Source organism: Ips typographus, linkage group LG2, assembly GCF_016097725.1.
Source record: "Ips typographus isolate SLU linkage group LG2, UJ_Ityp_2.0, whole genome shotgun sequence".
Classification (NCBI taxonomy): Eukaryota; Metazoa; Arthropoda; class Insecta; order Coleoptera; family Curculionidae; genus Ips; species Ips typographus.
Window position 1 is genome coordinate 15,544,096 of NC_138423.1, and position 13,371 is coordinate 15,557,466.

The 13,371-nt window shown below is 36.3% G+C and overlaps 2 long non-coding RNA genes across 2 annotated transcripts; one reads left to right on the plus strand and one right to left on the minus strand.

Annotated features, from left to right (window-relative positions):
• Positions 1-923: 923 nt before the first annotated feature.
• Positions 924-8,579, plus strand: LOC145725067 (uncharacterized). Its single transcript, XR_014177159.1, has 4 exons — positions 924-1,192; positions 6,915-7,017; positions 7,706-7,792; positions 7,854-8,579. It is a non-coding gene; the product is annotated as an uncharacterized LOC145725067 (long non-coding RNA).
• A 201-nt stretch (positions 8,580-8,780) lies between these two features.
• Positions 8,781-10,837, minus strand: LOC145725068 (uncharacterized). The gene is made up of 2 exons (XR_014177160.1): positions 9,021-10,837; positions 8,781-8,916 (listed from the first exon to the last, which is right to left on the minus strand). It is a non-coding gene; the product is annotated as an uncharacterized LOC145725068 (long non-coding RNA).
• Positions 10,838-13,371: the final 2,534 nt, after the last annotated feature.

The following is a 13,371-nucleotide window of genomic DNA, read 5'->3' on the forward strand; positions in this document are numbered from 1 at the left end:
TGTCAACTGAAACTCTCATGATCACTCATTTTTCAAAGCATTTGTAGGTTAAAATTTGTGATCTAATTCCAGACATGCGTGTTTTTTCACCTGCTTGACGTCATTCTCAAAGGGTAAAATTTTGACTATACTGACGGACTAGTCAGAAAAAAAAAACATTTTGCCGGACTAGTAACGTAATGAATTATTTTTCTACTCCAACAGGGATGTTGGTTCATTCCTTAACAATCAATCAATCAATCAAAAAAGAAACTTAAAGTCATTGACAAAGCCCTGAAAACACATACAAAAACAGCAAAAAAAGAGCATACATAATTATTACACTACACATACAATATGAATCACACATAATTACACCTTACAATTGTTAAAATAAAAACAAAACAAAAAGGCTGTTACCCTGTATAAGAGAGGAGAAAAAGGATCAAAAACACAAACAGTGCTGCTTGGTCAATTTCTGGCAGAACAAGGCGCCTTAAGAAAGTAGAATTCGTCCAGGGAATAGTGCGGCCCGTCAAGCAAAAACCTCTCAGCCTCACGCTTAAATCCATGCGCAGATGGCTGGCCTCTCACGTGGAGAGGAAGGTTATTGAAAAGTCTCTTGCCACCGTAAATAAGCGACGACCTAATCTTCTCCGTGTGAGGAATGGGAAGCCTCCCTTAACAGTTTAGAGAACGGATAAGTAGGCAATTGCCAACGGTTGAACGAATACAAAATCCTAGGCTTTCCGCAACTGTGCGATATGAAATAGACCAATCACGGGCAATTTTCAGCGTGCGATATGAAATAGACCATCACAGAAAATCTTCAGCGTGCGTAATGAAATAGATCAATTACAGGTAATCTTGAACGTAAACAAAATAATTCTTCTGATTGTAATCCTCACTGACAGTTGGTATCAAAACATTGCATTTTGGCTTATGTTTTGAGGCAATGAAAAAGCCGTTCAAGTTTCAGTCAGTGTTCCATTAAAGAATAAAAACATCTACTTTATTATATGATAAAGTAAATAATACAAACTTACAATTTACAATGAATCAAATTCATTCAATACCTCAATCTAAAAGACGAAGTTAATCAGCTGTCATCCGGTGACAATTCGGGACACCGGTCAAACTTTGGCTGCGTCAAAAGTGATAATCTAAACACGGAAACGGTTCAAACATTGAGTGTTTATTTGTGTGAAATTTGGTAAGTAATTCCAATTAGTCGTAGAAAAAATAGCCTGTATAACTCGGACGAATTATCCATACCGTCCTCGTGCAATAGGGACATCTTATTCACCTTTGTTGTACAATATACTATTATTTACAACCATATATGTAATGCTGTCATTACTAACGTCATTGAAGGTTAGGAAGTATTATATTGCGCACCTCTACTTCCCGCCCTCATTTCCCGCCCTCTAAAATTGTGATTGTTAATATTTTTAAAAAAAAAAAAGATGATTGAATCAAATTTTTTAAATGTCAGATAAAGTCGGATCGATATTCAGTTCGCAAATAATAAATTGAGAAAAATGTCCTGGATTACAACTCGAATTGTATGCATTCTAACGGTTATAATGCCTATAATACATTACAATACTAAAATTAACATGATCTAAACTAAAACAAACTACTTATTGAAATTAATGGTTACATTTGAATTATTATAAGTGTTTATAGAAATATTTAGGCCAGTACCAGCACTGGCGTCTCCAACAGTTGTCTCTTTGGTCGACAAATTAATTTGCTGCTGAATGACTGAGGTTTGTGAACTACTTGCAACAGCTTCAGAAGACATGGCACGTTGGGACAGCATAACAGAAAAGCAGAAGAAAATCATATAGAAAAATGATTGCTTGGTAGTTTTTTGTTAAATGTAATATTCTAGATATGTTCAGAATGAAACAATGATTTGTAAATTTTGATAGAAATATGATGGTTGTAAATAAAATAGTATACAAACCTCGGTAGGAAGTTTCATTCCTGTCTCGAGATCCTAGCTAAACCTCGACGCTTCGCGTCTCGGCTATCTAACTAATCTCTCGACAGTAATGAAACTCTTCCCACCCCGGTGTGTAATATACTATTCCCGGACTGAAACCGACTACGTAATAGAGCATATTACGATACAGTAAGAAATAAAATATGTACCGTATACCTGTATATCTTGCAGCCTGATGGATTAAAGCAATAAAGCAACATAACAAAAAGCGATAAAACAAGTGTCAATTTAAATCAAGTAAATAAATTATCCGATGGGAAAAATGTGATAACTTTTCTAAAACCCAATAATGTGTGGTCACATTTTTAGTCATGTGATGTTTAAATTTGTTGTTCTACAGATCAGAAAAGTCCCAGTCTTTCGACTGGAAAATACTACTTTTAGTTGATTTACTAGAAATAAAAGATTACAATACAAATTCAGGATCAAACATTTAAAATGTTGTATTCCTTACTATAATTAATATTCATGCGTTCAATTGATGATATTTAATACCTACTTAATGACGAAATTAAATCCAACAATCAGTAAAAACGGCTTAACAAATCACCAATCAATAAACAATCAATTTCCTTTCATAAATAATTTAAATATTTACCAAACTATGCTAATGCACTCATTATACCATTAATCATCCACTGATTTAACACTGACAAAGAAAATGTTAATCCCAACGTATCAAGTTGTCAGCGTCAGAAAACCAAACGTATTTTGCAAAAATATTATTGGGTGCTGCCAACGAGAACCCGACCTATTCTCAAATAGAGAACCCAGTTATTTGCCAAGAACGGTGGCGCCTGGAAAAGCGAGTCCTGATTGGTCTTGGCCCCAATGTGTCACGTCGACGGATCAATGGTAATCCCGTTCGAAATAATTTTACAAACAAACATTGAAAGAGATATTTGCGATCGAATCTAACGGGGAGCCTTAAAGGATAAATATGTTTTATCAGAAAATGCTTGTTATCTATTGGTAAAGCTCGTGACACGAAAATTACAGCAAATAAATCAGAGACTAAACATTGTTATTGTACGCGAGACGATACCTTGTAAACCGTTTTAGTTGAAATACTTTCTTTAATTGAGGATTAATTTATTAGATGTTTATTGCTAGACAATTTTCCTTGGCGACGCTAGGGATCAATATGTGACAGCCATGAATTGTGTTTTTTTACAGATTTAGTCTACGTTTAATAAAAATGGCTTTTGTATTAATCATGTTTCTTTTGCATGTTTTGGCCTGTTTAGCTTAATAAAACTTTAATGGCAAATGCATTAACTGATACTTTTATTGTAAGTAGTTTGCAGTGGACCAAAACAAATTTCAAATTGAAAGCTGGAATAAATTGCTATTGGAAAGTTATGGGAGAGTCCTTACAAAAAAGCGATCTGGATGATATTTTTATTACTGGAAGTTTCAAATCCAAATCGGAATAGAAATAGAGTTGAATTGTATGGAGTCTTTGAGTTAGAAAATATATTTGAAAATGCATGTAAAAGCTATCTTGGCTTTAAGAAAGATAATATTCCAACTGGCTCAAGCACTGAGAATCCCCAATAAATTCAAAACAGACAGTATACATCGAAGTACAGCCCAAGAAGGACTCTGCAATCTCTTAAGGAGACTTGCATACCCAAACAGGATGGGTGATTTGGAACGCTTGTTTAGCAGATCAGCACCAACTTTATCAAAAATAATTGGTTATGTGGTAAACCACACATATAATAACTTTGGACAATTATTATCAAACTTAAGAAACATGCCATGGCTTAATCTGGAAAGGTTTAGCAGACTTTATGCCGACGGAGTTAAAGCAAAAGAAACACCAAATCCAAATAGTTTTGGTTTTATTGATGGTTTTTACTAGTAGTTTGGCAAAAATTTGAATGTATGTCCGCCCATTTGGGTGCATCTACATAGGGATTGTTTGCTACAAGTTCCATTAGGAGTATTTGATACTTGTGAACAACAGCCTGACCCAAGAAGTGCCCATATCAACAGGAATAAGACAGGGAGACTCTCTAAGCCCGGTACTCTTTAACCTAATCATGAACGAAATAATAACGTTAAAAACGCATGGTTACAGAGCTAACAAAGGAGAAATAACAATACTGTGCTACGGGGATGACGCAGTAATTATATTAGAAAACGAAGATGAGCTGCAGAGACTACTTCATCAATTCTACCTGACAGCAAAACGCTACAATATGTCGATTGCGATAAACAAGACAAAATCACTAGTTGTAGCAAAAGAACCTAGAAGATGCAAACTAGCTGTTAACGACGAAATAGTAGAACAGGTGAAGTCCTTCAGATACTTAGGTGTAGAAATAACCGCCCATCAAGACAGGAGATCTGAGGTAAATAATCAAATAGATAAGGCCTCTAGAATAGCCGGATGTTTGTAAAATATTATATGGAAAAACCAGTTCTTAAAAATAGAAGCAAAGACCAGAATATATAAATCATGCGTAAGGCCAATAATCACATATGCCTCAGAAACCACGGCAGACGCCAGCAGAACCAAGAGCATAACCCGAACGGCAGAAATGAGAACGCTCCGAAATATCACGGGACACACGCTACATAACAGAATACCCAACCAAGAAAAAAGACGAATCTGCGACATACAGGATATTGTAAGATTGACGAGACAGAGACGGCGAGAATTTAATCAACACATCAACAGAATGGAAGACAATAGGACAATAGAATTGCTAAAATTGCGAGAGACGGAAAACCACACTCTAGAAGACCGCCAGGCAGACCACCAAAGAGGTGAAGGGATAGCTGGATGTCGACGTCGCAAGGAACTACTTAAAGATGGAAAAACAGGCTGAAAGCCTATTTTAAGAAACAGAAGAAGAAGGGTATTTGATCATCTTCCTCGCTGAATCTAACTCTGCATCTTTTCGGATTGTTTAAGACATTACTCTTAGAAAAAGTGTGTCCAGCCATATAGTCGATATTTAGATATTAATTTAAAAAACCATAATCTGTCAGTCTTCACCTATTAATCCTTCGGTCCCTAAACTATATGGTCTTCCTTAGATTCTTAAACCAAACATCCCTATCAGACCTGTAGTATCCTTTTGTGGTTCCCCCTGCTTCCGTCTTTCTTACTGGTTTAACGACACAATACTTCAAATCACCAACTTTAATAACCAATACTCGATTAAAAATTCTACCGAACTCTGTTGCGAATTAAAAAACCGCTATGATGGTATCTTTTGATGTGTCGAACCTTTTCCCAAGCATCCCTCCTGAAGACAGGTGGAAGATGTCACATTTCTAACCCTGCCACCACATTTGGTCCTTTCTTTCCCTTTTCCATTTTCTTCCCTCTTAACCTTAGCCTCCCCCTTGCGTTCTTCCTCCCTCCAGGCTTTCCTTTGTCGCGCATGTATAAAGCAAGCTTTCCAATTCTATGACTGATAGTTTTTTGATTTATTCTATTTCTGCTTAAAACCTTCAAGTTTATTTTAATCAATTCATTAAAGTCGTTTGTTTACTTTTGTTTTGGTTTTCTCTCTTATCCCGCTACAGAGACATTGTTGGCAGATGACAACATGACTTGTTTATCTGTCAATTTTCAATTTTGTAAAGCAGGTTTTACACCGCGCTTTGATGTCAAAGAAATTTATGAATTTATTCATGAAGCTGCTTCAAAACACACAAAATTAGGTTTTAACATAGTATTTAACTGCTGCTTTTTTCACAAAACATAACATTGGTCGTAGAATAAATTAGATGCGCAACTCTGGAGTAAACTGCTTTTTGCACTCTTGAACTTTAAAACCTTCCGCGTTTCTTCGTTTTCCCTAGTTGCGTCAATAACTATTGTATTCATACTTTCTCTGTTCCAGTTGATATAAACTATTTTTTTATTGTTTGTATAAGTTCATTAAAAATTTAAATAACTAACCAAATTGCACAAGGATAGAGGCAATTTTATTAAACCCGGCAATGTTGCCAGTTCAGACAAACCTGCATTGAGTTAAAACAGCAAATTTTTTTTGTGGTTTTGATCAGATTTTGTAGAATGAATGTACCGACGTATTTTTGGGATTTTTTCTCAAAGTAATTAGGATTTATAAATGATCTCACGTCACATGTATTGTTTTACCATTTAGGAACGTTTAGAAGAAGATCTTTTTATTTTTGGTGGTTACATTCCAGACATTCAGAGAAAACGCGTTATTTACTAAGTGTTATGTTATTTTACTTATTTTGTTTGCTTTACGTCCCTTACTTCCACATTATCAGGATTAAAAGCAAAATATTTGAATTTTACATAGTTCTGACTACACTTTTTGAATAAAAAAGAGTTACAGAGTGTCAAAATAGTCTTTCTTTTGCAATACGCCAATACGTTTCTGTTGCACTCATAAATTAATCAGTTTCGGGTTTCCACATATTAAGATGAGATACTCATGTGACGTCACCCTTACAGTGTTTTGTTTATTTCACAAATATGCATTTTAATGATTTGTTCAAATGTTGTGGATTCTACAGCAATGTGCCCATATCATCTTTAAGATAAAACCAAATATTTAATGAAATTATATTAGATTAGATTACAGTAGCATTTCCCATTTTAGGCTTAATTTACTGACACATGTCACAGGAAAACTTAAAATTAAAATATGTTTGTTCTATTATGCGATTTTTGCAGTTTACACAAATATTTATGATCTGAACAATAATTATTATCAAACAAACTTTAATACCTTTTCTTAGCGGTTTTTTAAAAGATAGAAGGTAACACAACTTGTCTTGACTGAAGAGTGAGAATATCATTACGTTTAACTAAATATTAGTATCGATATCGACAAAGAAATTGCATTATAACACTTTACACCCTCGAAAATCTTTTGAGCAAACAATGTAGAACCTAAAAACTTAATAAAGCTTAATCCGACAGGACGCCCCCGAATCAGTTCCAGAGCCCGCGGCGGTGACTCCATTATCGGCTTCGTTCTTCTGGACCGTGCGAAACTACAACTGGAAATTCGGACTGGCGAAAGGTAAATATCGAAACAATTACACGCTTAACTGCAATGTCTCTGTCAATGCAAACAAAGTCTTTGATAATGCAGGAGTCTTGTCGATCGTGAAACTCCCCACGCGGATGTGTATATGTGCCCTTCAGGCTATCTCTTTAGCTCTTTTATTAAAACCGAGATTTACCTCCTTTATAGCTTTATTTAAACTCTTATTAAAAATGACAATGTGTGTTGTATTATTTTAGAAATCAAATTAGTAATAAATATTGTTAACTCTCTCTATTGTAAAGAAAAATAATCATGTTGGGCTGGATTTATCGATCCACACAATACAAACCCAAGAACAAACATAGTATAGAAACTCAAAACATGAGATACGCGCAAGTCTATAATGCATAATTACAGAGCACAACATAACACAAGAGTTGGCCAAATTTAAACTTTTGTGTTGTGATGGTTATGTACTCTGTGTCTAGCCAATCAAAATGTTATTTTTGTGGTACAGAAAAATTCTTCCAGAAGCCAAGTTCTTCATAGGGCAAATTCCTGAAGGCCTTGCTGAAGTTGCACTAAGACATATTTTCTAAGTTAAATAACAACCCAACACCATCTTCACACATAATAATACTATCGTTGATGAAAAGTTGATTGGAACGTCTGAATTCCGTCATTTCGAATTTTGTTGAACACGTTGCGTTTCCTTCCTCAGAAGCTCCTGGCATTAGCTGAACCGAATGCTTCCATCGTAATGTCTCTGAGTTCCTGATCGACTTGTACTGTTGCATTTCAGGATCAAGTGAGTATTTTTGAACTTCATCAACTCAACTGTCTTGACATACTCTATATCAAAATTGTAGCCAATGAGGTGGATGACCGATCTCCAATGACAAGCTGCAGTTCTTTCGCTAAGTATTTTTGTTTTCGAAGACCGACGCAAGCAGAGGACAGCAGGGTGATCTGTCTGTAATGGCGTCCCGAGATATACTTGTGAAATCGTTGAGCAGTTATAACAAGAAAGAAAAAAATTCCTTCTCAATTTGGCTGAGGTAGTTCCTTTGAGAAGACGATATAGCCTTGCTCATGTGCATTAGCAAGCACCGAAGACAAGCATCCGCAGCTACAATAAGTTTTCGACATGGAATGTAGTGAGCTAGAAGAACAGGCCCACCAAGAGTGTCTTTGACAACATTGAATGCTTCCTCTTCTTTAGACGTGCAATTGAACAGAACATTCTTCCGCAGTAGACATTCCAACGATCCCTTGACTCGATGTGGATGCTGAACAAAATTCCCATATTAATTTACAAGTCTGAAAAAGGCACAAACATCCTTCTGATCCTTCGGGCGACGAAGATTGTGCATCAATCCTTGTTGGAACCGTCTGAAGATTATTTTCACTTCAGGAACGTAGAATTTGCATTTCTCTAGATTCGTACTCTAGATTGTAAAAGTCCTTGGACCTGGTGCAGAGTTTTGTCATAATTTGTAATCATCAGAACCCATAACCAAAATATCGTCGAAGTAGACAATTACCCCATCCAGACCAGATAAACAAATAAACATTCAATCGAATGCTGGAAAGTTGCTGGTGCTGTTTTCAGACTGAGACGGTTGTATTCGAACAACTCCGTTATTAATTTTTACCGACAGCCCTCATTCCTCGTACTCCTTTTAATAGCTTTCTTGTCATATACTCTAAGTCCTCTTTGTTTTGGGCGATAACAACCTGATCATCTGCAAAGTGTAGGGTGTATAAGGTTCTGTCATCACTTTTTTGTATGCCCATTCCACTACATGATCTTCTCCATGGCCTCAAAGCTTCGTTCAGATAGATTTTAAATAGTGTGGGATAGAGATAACAGCCCTGCCTTAAGCCCTTCGTAACTGGAAAGCTGTCTGAGATTTTGTTTTTCAATTTGGTCTTAGATGTAGAATGGTCGTATAGTTGTCTGACCGCAGCATTAACGTGACATTAATTCGGGACCTCTCTAGTACCTACTTGCCTTGCCCTTTTGTAAGATCGACAAACAGAAGATACGTCTCTCTGTTCCTGGCGACTTTCTTTTCATTTAGTTGGAGAAGGCTTAATATGTGGTCCAGACAAGAGCGGCCGGCTCGAAAACCAGCTTGTTCTTCAATTTCCAGAGGACTGTACTCTTCCTGTATAAAGTTTCTGAGAACTTTCCCATAGAGACGGCTCATTGTACTGTTAACAGATATACACCTATAGTTAGAAAAATCTTCTTTGTTTCCCTTTTTGTGAATCGGGGTAATCCATGCTTCTTTTCATTTAGAGGGAATTCTTTCGCCGTTAATATATCTGGTAAACACTTCCCTTGTATGCTTTATGAGTTTTGCTGTCCCAAATTTCAGTAATACCTCTGGTATACCTTCTGGTCCGCTAGCTTTTTGATTTTTCATCGATTCAATTGCTTTTCATGTGAAATTTAATAATAAATAATAATAACCCCGCTAATACCAGTCCCAAGCCTGGTGCCCCACCACGCAAGGGGTGGGGTAGTGTGGAGCGATCGAGGAGTGCTCAGCTGGCTCTGGCTGATAGTACCTTGTAAGGACCCCTAGTCCAGGGTTACGGATGAAGACCACAACGACGGAGACGGCGGAGAAGAAGGGCTTCAGCACGGCGGATGTGGCAGCCTAGCTTTTAGGGTTAGTATAAAAGCAAGCTCCTGCCTTGTAGGACGGATGATGGATCATCAAAGGCTAGGGGAAGAAAACCTGGAAGACAAGTTCCCGGTCCTTCAAGTTGGGGGTTGTGGCAATGGGCTAGCTCCTCATTACATGTAAAAACAAATACAATGCTAAGAATCCTCGCATACAGCTTCGGATTACGGACGGATCTTCTCGGAAACGAACACGGAAAGGAAAAGGAACTGATGATTGGAGCTTGGAACGTGCAGGGATTATCAGGAAAGAGCAGAGGAGTTTGAGTATTATTTGCTCCCAAAATATATTGGAAAATGCACTCATTGGACTCATCAAAACCTTTAATAAAGGATCCGCCACATAACTGAGCGTGCCGTCATCGATGACGTAGTTTTGAGACCAGATTGACTACGTTTCTACCGCGTTTCATTACAGCAAAATGAAATAATTTCAGGCATAAAGAATGTCTGAAACAACTGAGAGTCTACCCAATCTAATATTCAAGTAAATTACAACTTACTTTATTGTATAGGTAGCATTTTTTACCATATTATTTAATAGTATTAATTTCATTTTAACTTAACGCAGAGTGGCTCTTGTAGACTTTACAGAGACTACTACTACTTGACAATTGACGTACAATGTTGCCACATAAACTAATTTTCATTGTTTTCTCCAATATAGTTGTTGAAAATTCAAAAGTGACAGTTGGTGTCATGCAGTCATCGCAGAAATAATCTAAAGACATGAGTGAATTTCAATCTGTCGTTACCATTTATTGCGTCACTGCTACTTCGGCTGGGATGGAGAGTAGTGCTTCTCTATTTAAACTACGACACACTCTAAACCCCATGACAGTTGGTAACAAAGCACAAGTCGGAAGTTTTCGATAAAATTCCTTTCTTCAGGTGTTACTACATATTTGTAACTTCTGCAAGAACTTTCTCTACCACTTCCTTTCTTCCAGTTTATAACTGTACTAGGGTACTTTCGTGTGTGTTGGTTCATGACAACTTTCATTGTAATTTTTTTGTGTATTACACTTGCTTTATCAGTAATGTTAATTTAGGTCCGTTATCGGATATCCAATTATTAGTCATTGCTAGTTTCAAATAAATAAATGTAATAAATAAATGTAAACAATGATTACTTTCTGGAAATCCAAATTGTTCACTTTGTAAACCTTTGTTTTACATCTTGCCTAAAGTAACAGCTGACGATTTGGTAAAACGTCACTGGTCAGGGTCTTTCAGAGCAGATTTGGTTTGGCAATAACTGCTAAAACCAACGCAACAAATACGAAATCAACTTAAGAAGTGCGATTTAAAATTGTCACAACGCTAAGCTTCCGATGTAAGTAAGACGTACAAATATTGACACGTCCGGCGCCACATTGACAACCCCACCATAAAACCGCGAAGATTTGAAAAGTGAGGTATAAAAATGTTATTGTAGCTAAATCAGGGACTAGACTGTCTGACAATGTTTAGTTTACTCAAAAACAGGGAGAGGCCTGTTTGCACACCAGACTTAATCCCGCTTAATCGGCCGTAAATCACTAAGAACACATTCCAGGCACCAGCTAGCCGGAACGATGACGCATTTTAAAGGAAAAAATGTGGTTATTAGTGTGAAATTCTGTCGAGTGTTTTAAAAACGATATAGAAACATAATTACAGGGTGAGTTAAGCGGCTTACAGCAAAGCAAACACACATTTAGGGCGGCGAGAGAGCAGTCACGTGTCGCGACCATATGACATCTCTTCGGGGCACTAAAAATCTTATTCCGAGTGCCCCCACGGGGCACAACACTCACTAGAACCCTTAAATCTGATAGCAAACAAACAGAGATACAATCGAGAACGTGTTTGTTTAGTTTCTAGTTGATACAAAGGAAGAATATTACCTTGTAATTTGTGTATAAAAAAAAGTGAATTCATACAGGGTCTCATTGGTGTTACAAACTGTAAGGATAGATAGCAGATGTAAAAATATGAGAAAAAAGTTTCTATAAACTCTTAAATGACCCTTTTTGGAGATGCCAAAATAAAAAAATAATATCGTTTTCTGTAAATATCTCCGAAACCGTTTATTGGCACTTATTTTTGGACATAACACATTTGTTTCGCCACAAATTTACTTTACTTTGGGTTTTGTTACTTTTCTAAAAACCAACCATTTAGTAAGTAGAATACTCCAAGGCTTTAGAAAACATTTTAGAAGCACATTTTTTTTGATTGAAAATCGTCACGTGACTAACGACTTTAAACAAAATCAGTTTAAACTGAAAAACGATCACGTAATCTTCATAATCGGTTATGACGTTAAAAAAATTACGTAATTTTGATAACGTGACCTTTTGCACCTTAAAAGCACCTTCAGGACACTTTCGTTTCGTTTGAGTCACTAGATCTTTAAAAATAAAAATCATCACGTGACCATCACGTAAATACGTGTCTTTAATTAAAATTTCTATTTCTAATCTTAAAAGAATCACGTGACCTTCAGGATCCGTTTTGACATTAAAAATGAGTCACGTAACCGTTAAAAATAAATTTGATGGTTGAAAATCGTCACGTGCCCATTTTCCGTGTGAAAAGAGTCACGTGACTTTAAAGTTATCAGTTTAAATTGAAAAACGGTCACGTGGCCCTTCAAATAACATTTTGACATTTGAGACTGTCACGTGACATTATGAATTCCATTTTAGGACGTGACCTTATAAAACTAAATTTGATGACTGAAAATGTCACATGACCATTTTTACTTTAAAAATTCACGTGATCTTTGAAATTTCGTTTTGACGTTAAGAAAATTTCACTAGAACTTTTTAATAAAATGATTGAAAATTGTCACGTGACTAATGACTTTAAACAAAATCAGTTTAAACTGAAAAACGGTCACTTAATCTTCATAATCGGTTATGACGTTAAAAAAATCATGTAATATTGAAAAATAAATTTTATGATTAAAAATAGTCACGTGACCTTTTGCACCTTGGCATAAAAAAGAGTCACGTGGCATTTAAAAATAAAGGGTTGAGATGAATTAAATAAAAAAAAATTGTTACGCGACTATTCACTGTAAAGAGAGTCACGTGACCTTTAAGATTCCATTTCAAGGTTAAAAAAGAGTAACTAAATCTTTAAACATAAATTTGATGATTGAAAATCATCACGTGACCATTTGCACGGTAAAGAGAATAAATACGTCATATTGTACAATGCAATCAAAATCGTGCGGTAAAGTACTTTACCTCTTTACTAGAGCAGAAAAGTGCTACTTCCGCCATGAAATTGTGCGGCAAAGTACACTTTTCCGCACGATCGTAGAAAATAGTATATTGTACAACAAGGGTGAATAAGACGTCCCTATCGCACAAGGACGAAAATTTGAGAACGACACCGAAGGCGACAATCAGAAGAATTATTTTGTTTACGTTCAAGATTAGCTGTAATTGGTCTATTTCCTTACGCACGCTGAAGATTGTCTGTGATTGGTCTATTTCATATCGCGCACTGAAAATTACCTGTGATTAGTCTATTTCATTTTCTCAGTGTTGCTGTACGGGATGGAATCCTGGACGTTAAAGAAAGAGATAAGCGACCGACTGGAAGCTTTCGAGATGTGGTCATATAGAAGGATCTTGAGAATAAGTTGGGTGGACATGGTAACAAACGAGGAGGTACTGGGAAGAATGAGAAAAGAA